Genomic DNA, 13,525 nt, shown 5'->3' on the forward strand with positions numbered 1-13,525 from the left:
ACAGGGTCTTCTGCAAGGCAAAGTGTGCCCCAGGCTGCACGGGGAGGCCGGCCTCGGTTCTGCACAGGGCCTGAGAAAGAAGCCTACAGAGAGGGCCCAGTATGCTGAACATCTGTAGGAAGTGACCTCAGACTTCTCCCTCCTTCCCTCCGTCCACCCCCTGCCCCATCCCCCCAAAAGGAGTTTTAACACATTATTACCACTGAAGTCCCGAGGATTTGGTGACTCACTGGGCTCACACATGGTTCCAATGAGCCCTTGACCATTACATGGTGGGGAAGCAGGAAAAACAAATGAAAGCAGTTGTAATTCGGCAGCGCCGGAGTTCAGACCTGCCAGACAAAAGGGATTGCAGGCATGTTCCCAAATTCGTTCAGGCACCTGACACGCAAAAGCTATTTTTAATCGCTGGATTTATTTCTTTCCTACCCCCCTCCACCATCCTCCACCTCAGCAAATGTTTCGAAGTCAGAGCAGAACCCAAATCAATTCCAGGTGTTCAGGGAAACCCAGCGAGCTCTTCCGTCCCAGGACCCGAGCCAGAAAGCAGAACTGCCCCCTGGGTCCTGTAGCTAACTTTTCTCACTCTTTCCTTAGAATAGTTCAAATCTCCCACCCTTAACTTTTGGGCAAACAGCCTAAAAGAGGAAATATCTGAATGAATATGCCCTGCTGGAAAGACTTCTAAATGCGTGTTTTCTCTAGCAGCCCCAGGAAGGCGCACAGAACAGGCCTCAAGGACTCTGGGCCGGCACGCCCCTCCAGTGCACAGCGCACCCCACCTGCCCTGCAGCGAAGGCTGAGTGCAACGCGCGTGGAAACGCCAGAGCCCAACACACAGCAGGCGCTCAGTCAAGTACTGCTGACTTGATTGAACTGAAAAGCATCTTATAAAATATAAAATCTAAAAGAATATATAAGATTTTATTTCCCAATGCTTAGAGAGATAGACAGAAGGAATCTAGAAATTTCCCCAGGTACAACAAAGCAACTGAGAAAAATAAAAACAAAAATCAGATTCTGAGATACAAATAAATGGAAATTGAGATCGCCTGAAACTGGCTCTTTTGTTTTTTTTTTAACAAACAGACTAATTTCTTACCTATTCTGCATCCTCCAATATGCTAAGGGAGAAATCCTTTTTGTAGCAATAATCACCTACAATATGTTTGCCATGACGGCACTTCACAGCTACCTGAATACCGTGGACCTAAGATGAGTTTTGGTTTCATAACTTCCTAAGAGTGCCATCTCAGAATCTACACAGCACAAAACAAAAGTGGGATTCTGTGCTCAAAACTCCTTTCTGTATGTTTGGCATTTGCCAAAACTCAAGCTGCCTTCTACCTTAGTCATGAATGAGCCTTCAAATTAATGACACTCTCATAATTTAAAAGAATGTTTCAACTATTAAGATTCCTACATACAAGGATCATCTCAATAGAGCACTTGGAAGAAAACAGAAAGTTCTTAAATGATCATTTTATGCCATTTACATGGCGTTTCACATGTTTCAAATCTTTTTTCCCACATAGATGATTGCACTTGACGGCCACCATACATTTCACAAGCCCTAAATGTCCGAGAACAGCATGATTTCTTCATGGTGAAATGCAGAGCCGTGGCGCCCACACTACTGAGGAGGGGAGAATGCGCTGGGCCCCGGCAGCTCCTGGCCCTGCAGAGCCATACGGCACCCTCGCCTGACACTTGTGAGTGGGGAGACTCCTGCTCTGCCCCCAACTGATGCACTCGTGACAGGCTCATGAGGCTTTTGGCACCTATGTGGCACCGGATAACCCCGTACAGGAAGAAAATAGAGCATATCTGACGGCCCCACCTTGCTATTGCCCAGCTTCCATCCTTCTGCTTTATGTATCAGTCCTTGAGGCCTCATCCTCTGAGATCCTGGGGGTGCTGGTGAACTGGGCTAACCAATCTATTATAATTTCACTCAATTCCCACCCATAATTATCTTCACTGCTATCCAAACAGGATTTTACATTTTTGAACATGTTTTCTTGAATATCCTAGTATGATTCTCAAAACAACGAAGTTTAGTATTATCTCCACCATATAGGTGAGGAAATTGAGACTCACAAGTTTCATGAGCGATTTAACCAAGATTGTCAAGCCGGTCAACTAATACACCCAGGGCTCATTCCCAGATCTTGAGGCACTGAAGCCAGGTGTTTTCTCCCTGTACCTATGCAGAGTTCAAAGCAGAGGCAGCAGAAATGACGGGGCACAAGAACATTTCTTTTCATTTTCTCCATTCTCTTCACCACAGGAAAAGCGTTCTGGAGCAAGGAAGAGGCCCTGTCCCCGAGACTGCAGACAGCAGCTGCAACACACACACAACTCGCAGGCTCCGCCGCACATCCGACCAGAGCTGAGGTCAGACCCTCCACTCCAGGCCCACTTGGCACTTGCTCTGGGGCTGACGGGGCAGGGGAGGGGTCCTGAGAATCACCAAAAGCCTGGGCTTGGCAGGGTGAAGGATGAGGACTTTTCTCCATGGGCAAAGGAGAAATCTGGGCTAAGAAATGGAGTGGAGCCCGTTTATTTAGGCTGGAAGAGGTAAAGTTTTTCTGCACTTTTGAACTGTTTTCTCAAAGCCTGCCTCTCCCTCCCACGCAGGAAACAAACACAGAGACAGGCCTCTTCCAGGGCTCAGAGCGAGCATGGAGGGCAGAAGGAAGACAGACTGGGGCGGGGGTTCGGCAGTGGCCCCTGGGGCAGCAGAGAGAGGGAAGGGCAGGCAGCAAAGGGAGAAAAGAGGGCAAGAAAGGAGGAAGTAGAAGAAGGAAGACTGCACAATTTGAAACCAGAATATAGGGACAGAATGCTGAGTGCCACTGGGCTGGGAAGATGCAATGACTTTCTCCCAGTTAATGAGGCTCAGAAAGCAACATTTTTTCCATCAATTTTGAAAGGAAATTCTCTCTCAACTTCCTTATTTACACATTATATAAATATATTTTAAAACCAAAAAAGGACTGTTTTCCAATGGGGAAAAGCCTTGTTTGAGATAAAAGCCAGTCTTCAAAAACCCCTTGGAGGAAGCTGAAACCCCACATCTTGGTGCTGCAGAAAGAAAAACAAAGTGGACATTCTTCCCGCATTCTGCCGCTTTCTTATGCAGATGTATCTGCTTTTAATAAATAAATCTGGACAGACAAGGAAAAAGCCTACTCACACACATTCACACAGTGCCCCTGTCTGCCTCTAACCCAGGGAAGCCACGATGATAAAAGGTACGAATGCGCAAGTCCCTCCTCCCTGGGTAGAAGACACACTCTCGGGATGCCGGCCACAGGCGCAAGCAACACTGCCTAGACAAGCACACCCGGACAGAGCTTTCCAGACCCACAAAGCAGGATTTGGCACCGAGTGGTAACCAGTGGGAAACAGCCCACCACACTTCCCAGAAGTCTGCTCACTTAAGACATTCAGTGGCTACCTTTATTTTGAGCCATTCAATTTCACTTATAAGCCATAATAATTATTTCAAAAAATGATTACAGACATAAAATTTGCCTTCTTACGAGTTCTATCCATCGGCTCTCATTCTGCAGGCTGAAGCCACAAAATACAAGCTAATCTTTCTTCATCTGACAGCTTTTCAATGGCTTTATTCCTCCCTGGCGTGGTCTGTGGCCGCCCCCCGACCCAGAAGCACTGCTCCATGCCTGTGTTCCTAAAGAGCATGCTGCACATTCCCAGGCCAACTGCATGTTTGTCAGGAGTTCAACAAGTACAATGAGATGATCGTTTTACTCCATAAACTTCAGTTGGTGCAGACTAAGGCAACAGGGATTTTTCTAATAGCCTTCTTATAAAAGCCTCTCAAAGAACGCTGCCAAGCCTGCTCCTTATAAACTGGTATCGCACCAGTTCTGATCTACTCACTGAATTTTATTAACCTCATTGTAGGGCTCTACATTTAGCCAGATTAAACTTCACCTTGTTTGTTCTGACCCATGTTTCCATGTGCAGGGATCTTTTCTGTACCATGAATCTGTCCTCATCCTCTTAGCTGTCCCTCGCAGTTTTGCACCATCTGCAACCTACTAAGTGTGCTTCCTGCATCTTTCTCTATTCTAAGCCCCTGATACAATGTTGAAAAGGCAAGGCCCAAGTACTGATCCCCATAACATAATGCCAGAGACCATGCATTACTCTGACACTGACACATTAATCAAGACCCTTTGGGTATCGTTGTTCAACCAGTTACAAATCCCCCTGACTTTACTATCATTAGATCCACATATCTTTGCCTTGACCACAAATATATCACTGAAAGACTCAGATAAAAGCATTACTGGAATCAAAATAGGAGGTTACAGTATTCAGTTCATCTACCCATTGTGGAGCCCGTTCTCCCCTCGAGTTTATCCGCAAGCACCAGACGGGGCAAGAGCAGCCGACAGAAATGGCTGGGCTGGAATTCAGACCTCTGCACAGTGAGAGAAGGACACACAGAGAAGGGAGAAAGGGGAGGGGGGGAGCCTGCAGCCACAGCAATGCTCTGCTTCCAGAAACAATGGGCAGTTAGAGAACAATGGCTACAGACAAAGTCTTGGTCTATTTATATCTGCCACTGTTAGTCCCAGACAGGAGGAACTGGAAGTCTGCCCTGCATGCACAGCTCCAACTGGACCCAAGCTGGGAGGAAGATGAGGTCACCAAGAATGCTGCCTGCTTAGGAATGGGCTTCTTTTTTGCTCACATAGTTCCTTCTTAGCCTAAAGAATCTCTTTAGCCAAGTGAAGAAACCTGCCTGCCTACTACTAAAATACTGCCGCTGCTGAGGAGATGAGAAAAGTACCTGCAGCTTCACCCAGCCCAGAGCAATGAGGGCCTCTCTCTGTAGAGGTCAGAGGAGGGTGGGGATGACAAGGAAACACTAACCAATCGATGGAGGGCAGCTGTGTGGTTTCTGGAACAGCAGTCTTACCAGGTCTGTTAACTGCACGTGTTCCGGAACACTGTAACAGAGCTTTTCCATGGGAGAGTGCTCTCCTCACTTCTTTGGAGCTAATGAAGAGGCCAGGCTGATAAAGAGATGCAATGCACAGATACGTCTGCATCTCGGTGACCACCTCTCCTTCCCCAGCACTTCAGCCCCTTTTGACAGTGTCTCTATTTTCTGGAATTTCATCTTTCGCTCTCACATGACTTTGGAGTGATAATCAATCTCAATCCTTCCCAACTGTGTTAGTTACATTCTTAATCCTCCTACAGGCTTACTAAAAAGGGCCACCAGTGGTCAGATTAGCCTGCAATAGACACCAAACAGAAAACCAAACTGAAAAGGAGCAGCACCTGGGCCCGGGAGGCGGGCCCTGCCGCGTCCGCTGCCTGCCTTCACTGCGACTTCCCACCCGCAGCCCTCAGCATCAGTAGAAGCCAACAGTCAGCAACTGCACCCCTTGGATCCTGTCCAACCTCACAGCCTTAAGAATCCTAAGTGCAAAGCTGGAACCTCCCAAAGACAAGAAATTCAGGGCTTAATAAAGAGAGCCCCTGCAGAGCAGCTTCTGACTTCCCTCCTGTTCCTGGAAAACCAACAATTAAATAGATATAAAGACCTAAATGGGATCATTTTTTTTTCCTTTTCATTTAAATAGTTTAAGATGTTTCATTGAGAATATCCCAGGTCACCATGTTGGGAGGGAACTAGTATCAAACACTTAAATGTTTTATAATATAAAGGCTTAAGCACAGAGCAGGCAAGTGCTGGTCACTGCTGGTGCCCGTGGAGCCAAGGAATAGTTATAGTGGATGCAGTGTCCCTTCCCAGCCCCTCGCTCTCTGCATCGGCCTCACAAGTGCATGAATCAAGATGCTCAGAGTTCAGACCATCTGGAGGGTGCGCTAATAAACTTGAACTACCAGAATAACTGAGATAAAATGTACAAGGCTGCAGGAGGCAAACATTTCAGTACGTCTTTCATTCTATGCAGATGGTGGAGACTGAGACCCAGATGAAGCTTTGACCACCTAAAATGCAGCAAACTGTGAAGACCTAAGTGGGTGCATGGGCCACTGACCTGGCCCAGGACTTCATTCAAACACTGCTTCCTTGCGCTTTCCCCCAACCCCCGCTCCCCACAGCTAAACATTCCCTTCTTCTGCAAGGTCCCTGCTGAATCATCCCAGTGTAATTCAAGAGAGCCACATGGGAACCACATGGTAGGAGTGGGGATAAGGCAGAAAGACACACATTCTTACCCTGGAGCAAGGCTGACATCAGAGAAGACGCGAAAATCCCCACCCATAGCATGTCTGGCAAGCACATGACACAGCCCTTCCCTACACCTACAGTCTTCAGAAAATGCCTGCACACCAGCTAATGCACCAAAAACCAACGGCACTGCCCCAACACTGAATATCTCATGGAATGAAGGCCCCACTCAGTTCAATAAATCCAAACGTATGTCCCTAATGAGGAGTGAAAAATCCTGTGACTTTAATAATTTTGAAGTCCCAGCTCCAGTTTTCTGAGCTGCAAAGGAGGTGTTTAGGACCCCGAGAGAAAAGCTTCGAAGGCAGCCTGGTTACCTACTCCCCCTAAACCATTAGGTTCATTGCTAAGCTTGTCGTAACACCTGAGACTATCCCAAGGTTTGTGCAGACCTACCTAAGCACCTCGTGCATTCTCCTGGTGTGGTCACACTGTCCCTGTGCCTCTGTCCTGCCCTCACTATGGCTATATGATGCATAGAGCCTTATCCAGGGCCAAAAAGTAGAAAAGAGGAATTTACAGAATTTGCTATAAAACATTAACAACTCCTTGGAGGGGCATTCTCCTTCCTGACAACCAGACGTGGTTATAAAATAAATGAAAAGTGGAGAGGAAGAGAAGCCAAGCTCCATCACTGATCAGGGGGTCCTACCCGACCCCTGGAACACAGAATTAGAAGGGACTTTGTATGTTATCAAGTCCAAACCTTTTCTTTTACCAGCGGGGAAAATGAAGCTCAGGGAGGTGACATCAACTCACTTAAGTCATGTGGTCATTATTTCTAGACCTCTTCACTCCCTGTCTGGTCATCTTTTTTCCTCTACACCATTGCTGTCTACGTGCAGCAGTGGATTAGGAAGGGGAAGGTCCCCCTCATGTCTCTACCACCATCAGGCCCTGGGTCACCATTCTGGGTAAACACCGTTCTTCCCCAAGTTCTTAGGATCCACAGAGGAACAACCCATCCAGAGATCTAATAAGCATGATGGGATGTTATGGACCCATGACGCTACTTGCTCCCACTCCAGGTGGTAAGTTTTGAATACCAGTGGTCAAACTCTACCACAGAAGAGTTTCCTGGGAGCAGAAATTCCTGTTGCATACCAGGGATCATAAAGCAAGCAATCTCCAATACTCAGCTTCAATTGCATGACCACACGCATGACAGCCCTGAAATTGGAGAGTACTATTCCTATCAATCCGGAAAGAGTGAAGACAGTAGTTAATTTCAGTGATCTAGGGAACTTTATCTAAGAAGCACTGAAAAAAGAATCGATTGCCATCACGTCATTTGAAGGTTCACAACACTGCCATTCCAGTCCCATTGGTGTCACCAAAACACAGTGATAGGGTTGACTGACAAAGCCCAAACATAACATCAGGGGCATTGGCCGATGAGTTGAACCTGATGCGTCTAATTAATGAAACTATCGGTCTAACCCCAAAAAGGCCATGGCCTGAAACAACACAAGCAGCTCCAGTTCTAAATGCAAACGCATTCAGAACACAGAGACCTAAGGGCCAGGAAAGATACACCTGGCTGTGATCTCTTTTACCTCCCAGATTTTTTTCCTCTCCTTCTCGATGGGCCTCTCCTAATGGCCCCAAACACCCAGACTTCAGCATTCTGGTGAGCCTGCTGCTGCCCCAGAGTCTCGCCCACGCAGGTCCAGGGCAGACAGCATCGGACGCCTCTCCCAGTAGCAAACCCAAGAGGCCGATAAGTCGCCAGGCAGACCCAATCTCCAGATCAATGGGCAAGACAGACCAATGTGTGGAGAGCAAAGAAAAAGTGATCAATGCAAAAGGGGGAGGAGCCAAAGCCACTCTCCATCTGCCTGGGTGGGTAGGGATGGGAGAGACCAGGATGCACAGCCGTCATCCGCTGCTAACAAATGGCTCTGCCTCATCAGGAAGCCATTAGGAAATTGCAGCCACCACAGCCCCAAGCGCCCCGGACTGCACTGTCTGCATGCAGCTGGTGAAAGCACTATTATCCTGCCCAGATGACACTAGCTCACCACACAGTGCAGCCTAACAAAGTGAGCCGTCAGAAGAAAGCCTGAGCTTCAGTGATGAGGGAGGAGGGACCTTCGAAGGCTGGGCGGGTGCAGCACTTGCCCAGGTGTGTGCTCTGAGCCCCTGTCATGCCCAGGCTAGGCAGCATCCCTTCGTTCAAAAAGAACTACCAAATACTAATGGGCACAGGGCTTTCTTTTGGGGTTATAAAAATGTTCTGGAATTAGATATTGGTGATGGTTACACGACTCTACAAATGTGCTAAAATGCACTGAACTGTATATTTTAAAACACTGAATGCCATGTGAATTATATCTCAATTTTTAAAAGACAATAAATTTAAACATGAGAAAGGGAGAGAGCTGCTGGCCCACCTGCTAGGAGCCCAGCCATGGCAACACCTTGGTCACTGAGAGCCAGGGACCCTTCACACAGTTTCCCTGCTCCTGGGGGGAACACGCCCCACTGGGTGCACAAACAATGGCGATGCGCCCACAGCGCGGGGAGAGCTGTGCTTACGAGTAAAGCAAAAGGTTTTGCAAGGCGGCTGAGTGAGGGGGCTGCAGAGCACTGGGGGGAGGGCAGGAAGGAGCCCATGACGTCCTGAGCATCGGGTGTGAGAGAGGGCAGGCGATCGAGGTGTCAAGGACGATGCCCGTGGCTGACGGCTGGCATTACCGGGAAGGAAGGTGGGGAGGGGATGAGACCTCCCACACCTGCCTCTGTCACACTGAAACCCTGTGCGATGGCAGTCGGGCCGCGCTCACTAGGAGGCCGCGGCAGAGGCTGGGCAAGGTCCACTCCCAGAGGCAGACACCTGGCGTCTGCACCTCCTGGGACCACTTATGTGGGGACGGAGAGGAAAGGCCACGGGCTCCAAGACACAAACAAAATCCCTCAAATCCCCTGGCCTAAAGAGTCTCCCCAGAGAGACTGCCAGGCACTCATTGAGGGTGACATTTTCATTTCGGTATTTGTGTGTGTACGGCTCTCCCCCGGCTGGAGGTTTCTCTCCCAACCTCTGGGGGGAGACAGAGGAGAAGCAGACAGGACAGCACCTCAGGTGACAAAACCTCAGTGGGGTGGGGGCAGGCTGGCCGGGCGGAACTGAGGACGGTGCAGTCACAACACTGACGACAAGGGATCTTTTGGGGAAATTCTTTTCCAAGAGGGAGCAGGAGTTTTGCCCCCTGGAATGCCCCGGAGCAGCTCTGCTGGGCTCCGGCCTGACTCAGCCGGGCAGGGCTCCACCTCCGTGAGTAAACAGACGGGAGGGCGGAGGGCCGGGGAGGAAGGAGTGGCCACGAGCAGGCGGGGACCGGGGAGCCGGTGCGGACGCCGGTTCAGGGAACAGACCAGATGAAATTTCAGCGAGGGGCGGTGGAGCAGAATTCAAGAAATAATTCTCTGAGCCTCACACACCACTCCAGTTGGGATCCGGCCCTGCCTTGGCAGCCGGCTCATTGCTGCTTTATAATATACTGAATTAGTCACTGGATTAGCAAGCACATTTACACACACTGGCACGCAGCTGTTTAAAGACACAGGATCCCCTTTTCTAGGTGCCAGATTCTGACTGTAAATCAACCTTTGCAATCGGCAACCGGCAAACCCCAGCGGTGCGCGGTTCCTACAGTCTTCCTCAGGGGAGGCACTCTGGGGACGTCGGCCAGACCTGGGCTGGTCTATCAGACATTTGCTGGGTGACAGGAGGGCGAGGGGCAGAGAAGAAGGCAAGGACAGTGGGCTTTTCTAGTCCTGGGGCTTATTATCTTCAGGTGGCCAGGTGGCCAAATGAATTCACTGACCTAGACCTTCCCAACGCAGCCTGGCTCGGGAAGTGACACCTGAGAGAATGGAAGTTCCAATCCTGCCCGGCTGCGTTACCAGGTAACAGAGTTTTCTCCCTAAACCTTGGATGCCTAGGTCACCTCCAGGGACAGAGAGGATGCCAGGGCAAAGAGGAGAAAGTACTTCAGCAATTAAAATAAGGTCAAATCCTGGTAACAACAATACCAAGAAACCTCCCTGTTGAAGTGGCAAAGATAATGCCTGAAAATAATGCTTTAGAGTTGGGAACATAACCCAAGCCCTTACTGGAGTTTGGTAAGCATGCGTGAGAGGAATTTGAAAATAATGTAACTGGCCACAGGGACTGCTCTGGCCCGCTTGGTTATGGAGGTGTCAAGTGGAAAATTTTCTGTAACGAGGTTAACAGTAACCACAGTTTTAACAACCACTGAAGTAATAACAGTGTCAGCAGCAATGAACATTTGTGCAGAATTTGGTGCACAATGGTTTGTTGAGATAATGGTTTATTGAGTCTCTGTGGCAACGAGAAAGTATTTTACAAGAGTAAATCCTAATAGCCCCCAAAGCTCTTTATTATTATCTGCATTTTAAGGAGCAGAAAAGCAAGGTTTAGGGAAGTTAAATATTTGCCTAAAAACAAATGAGTAAACAGTAACCCTAAATTCAAACCCAGGGCTGTCTCACCTCAAAACCCTGCTCTTTCCATGACACTGTGCTGCTTCCAGTGAGGACTGCCATACCCCACATAACAAAAGTAAGGCTATGTGATTCAGGGACACGGACTGCTTACTACCGAGCAACCCACACGTAAATCCCTTCCCTTCGACTTAGAGGTCTCACCTATCAAATGAGAAACAGAATTTATCTATATCATAAAATCATGGTAAGAAATCTGTGGCATAGGCTGGGCGTGGTGGTTCACGCCCGTAACTAGCACTCCGGGAGGCCGAGGCAGGAGGATTGCTTGATGTCAGGAGTTCGAGACCAGCCTGAGCAAGAGCGAGACCCCGTCTCTACTAAAAATAGAAAGAAATGATCTGGACAGCTAAAAATATATACAGAAAAAAATTAGCCAGGCATGGTGGCACATGCCTGTAGTCCCAGATACTCGGGAGGCTGAGGCAGTAGGATCGCTTGAGCCCAGGAGTTTGAGGTTGCTGTGAGCTAGGCTGATGCCATGGCACTCTAGCCCAGGCAACAGAGTGAGACTCTGTCTCAAAAAAAAAAAAAAAAGAAATCTGTGGCATAAATAAATCCACCTGACAAATATAAAAACCAAGAACCAATTATTACTAAATGAAGTGAACTGCATTTCGGCTCCATTAGAACAGGAATCTGGAGAAGATTCACAAAGAGATTTGAGACTTGCTTACATGGGTAGAGCCTAGTGTGTATTCTGCACCAGCTTTTGGAAATTCAAATATTACTTCCTTGGAATTGGTTTGGCCATAAAAACACTGAAAATATTATTTTCTTACAAAGCAAAGCAGTTGGGGGCAATTGGAGACTTGACTCATCTTTGCTCATCACTCTGCCTGCACCATGCCAGGAAGCAGAACACGCTGATCAAAGCCCAGCAGAGCGAGTCACCCAGGGCTCGATCTCATGTGAAAAACTGAATCGCTGTTTTGTTCACCCAGCACCCAAAATCCTTTGGAGACTTTGCAGCTAGCCTGAAAGTTCAAAGTTCTTTCATCAGACCATCCATTAAAGAGCATGGAAAAGCCACAAAGCTCCCCCCAAGAGAGGTCTTCACAAATTCAGAAATAAATCCTTTATTTTTTAAAAAACCTCCAATGGAATCAGAGGTTAAGTCCAGGTCCACCACGTAGATGTTGATTCATTCCATGTGTGTATTTATTTCTCTACAAACATTCCTGTTGCATCAAGTGGCCTCAATGCCTAGACTTGTGCCTCTGAATAGCCCCTCCCTGGAGAATTCTCAAGTACGGGTGGAGCTCTCATCTCAGTCCTCAATTTCCCAATCTGGAAAATGGGGGCCAAAGCACCAGTTCCATTTGCAAGTTCAGTAAGTTTCGTCAGCCACCTTCCATGTGTCCCTTTTGGATTTGAAAATGCGTAGTGCAAATTATGTGAACTGTATTTTTTGGCTTTCCCTCTAATAACTTATCTCAGTGGTAGATACTTGCAAACTGAATGTTTTCTTCCTAACCCTGACAGTAATGAGGAGCCGAGAAGAGAACACACCGCAGATGAACATCTCAAGAACCGAGGCCTCTCACAGGAACACTAGCAAGTTTTGTCTCCAAGCAGACCTAAGTAGGTAGGACTTTGTAATTAGAAAGATCTAAGTTAAAATTTGTAACCTGAACACTCTGCGGCCTTGGGCGAATTATCTAAACCTTTCTGAAACTGAATTTCTTATCTACAAAATGGGGATTCAACCCCCAACTTCATAGGGTTGTTTGAAGAGTGAGATTACACTGACCCTTGAACAAAAGGGGTTAAACGTCACATGTCCACTTATATACAGATTTTCTTCCACCTCTGCCACCCGAGGCAGTAAGACACCTCTTCTTCCTCCTCCTCCTCCTCCTCCTCCTCAGCCTATTCAATGTGAAGATGAGGATGAAGACCTTTATGATGTTCCACTGAATGAATAGTAAATACATTTTCTCTTCCTTACGATTTTCTTAATGACATTTTCTATTCTCCAGCTTACTTTATTGAAATAATACAGTACATAATACACAGAACACACAAAATATGTGTTAATCGACTGTTCATGCTATCAGTAAGGCCTCCCCTCAACACGGGAAGGCAGGCTATGAGTAGTTAAACACAGATTTTTGACTACACAGGGGTCAGCACACCAAACACCTGTGTTGTTCAACGGTCTATATTTCTGGAAAGCACGTGGCAAAGTGCCTGACACATAGTAGGTCCTCTATAAATACTAGTTTCACCTTTCTCACTCCTCTAACTGAAACGCAGATATGTATAGAGACCAAAAGCAAGCACCCAACAGTTTTGAAGAACATTCGGTTCCCATTAAGAGACAAGGAAGGTGTAAGATTGGACTCTTGATCTTATGTGAAATCCAGGATTTATTTCCGGTACACATATGACTCCTCTTTGGGGAGCTCGTATGTATTTAGCATCCCCACTCTGTATCGTATCTCCCACTAATTTAAAAACACTCCTTGCATCACGAAAGACTGCAGAGTACTTCCTAAACATGACTCATTAACTCTCCCACTCTCGCCCAGAGAAAGGCAGCTCCCTGGCTAGGCACATCCTTCTTCTTCAAGAAGAATACGGAGGGGCTGCAGAGATGCGGCAAGAGTCTGGCAGCTTGGAGTAAAGGCAGACTCAGGTATCCCGATTCTCACACCGGGCAGCAGGGAGTAACACGATGACCACCTCTGTCATCCTGCCCAGCTGACAGCACAGGAAACGTCAAACCAGACAAAGGTAAGACCA

General features: G+C 47.7%; 1 protein-coding gene and 1 long non-coding RNA gene across 4 annotated transcripts in view; one reads left to right on the top strand and one right to left on the bottom strand.

The window, feature by feature from the left end:
* ETS1 (ETS proto-oncogene 1, transcription factor) overlaps positions 1-13,525 on the bottom strand; it is a 63,380-nt gene that overhangs the window by 38,385 nt on the left and 11,470 nt on the right. The gene's annotated exons all lie outside the window — the stretch shown is intronic.
* Positions 9,367-13,342, top strand: LOC123640991. 2 transcript variants are annotated; one of them, XR_006736192.1, is made up of 4 exons: positions 9,367-9,524; positions 10,097-10,159; positions 12,263-12,365; positions 13,312-13,342. It is a non-coding gene; the product is annotated as an uncharacterized LOC123640991 (long non-coding RNA). The 2 variants fall into 2 exon arrangements; XR_006736191.1 differs by lacking the exon at positions 13,312-13,342 and having other exon boundaries at positions 12,263-12,491.

This window comes from Lemur catta, chromosome 7 (assembly GCF_020740605.2).
Source record: "Lemur catta isolate mLemCat1 chromosome 7, mLemCat1.pri, whole genome shotgun sequence".
In the NCBI taxonomy this organism is placed as follows: Eukaryota; Metazoa; Chordata; class Mammalia; order Primates; family Lemuridae; genus Lemur; species Lemur catta.